Source organism: Geospiza fortis, unplaced genomic scaffold (genome assembly GCF_000277835.1).
Source record: "Geospiza fortis unplaced genomic scaffold, GeoFor_1.0 scaffold179, whole genome shotgun sequence".
Lineage (NCBI taxonomy): Eukaryota > Metazoa > Chordata > Aves > Passeriformes > Thraupidae > Geospiza > Geospiza fortis.
In genome coordinates this window covers 831,600-832,052 of record NW_005054533.1, presented here as the reverse complement: position 1 = coordinate 832,052, position 453 = coordinate 831,600, and positions in this window count along the sequence as shown.

Genomic DNA, 453 nt, shown 5'->3' with positions numbered 1-453 from the left:
TGCTCCTGGTTTGCAGAGAGCTCTGCAGGCAAAAAATCCTCACCAGCACCATCAGCTCCATCTGCAACTTCCCACTGCCTCATCCCATCCACAAAGACTCGTAATTTTCTTTTATGAGGACAAAGCAAGACTTAGGAATGGTTTTACGAGGACAAAGCAAGACTTAGGAATGGTTTTTACGAGATGCATTTCCCTCTGTGGCACCCCAAAGGTCTCCCAGGGAACCCTGGAACACCAAACACATGGATGCAGCAGCAAACAATCCTGGGCACTCCAGAGAGGGGACACTTGTAGTTCTGTGTGAGGTGAGGTCTCTGCATCCCACACAAGGATCCTGGCTCAGGAGAAGCTGAGGGTTGGAGCCAGGTGGGGTTGGCCTCTTCTCCAGGTAACCAGGGACACAAGACAGCAGGAAAGGGCCTCAAGCTGTTCCAGAGGGGGTTCAGGCTGGAC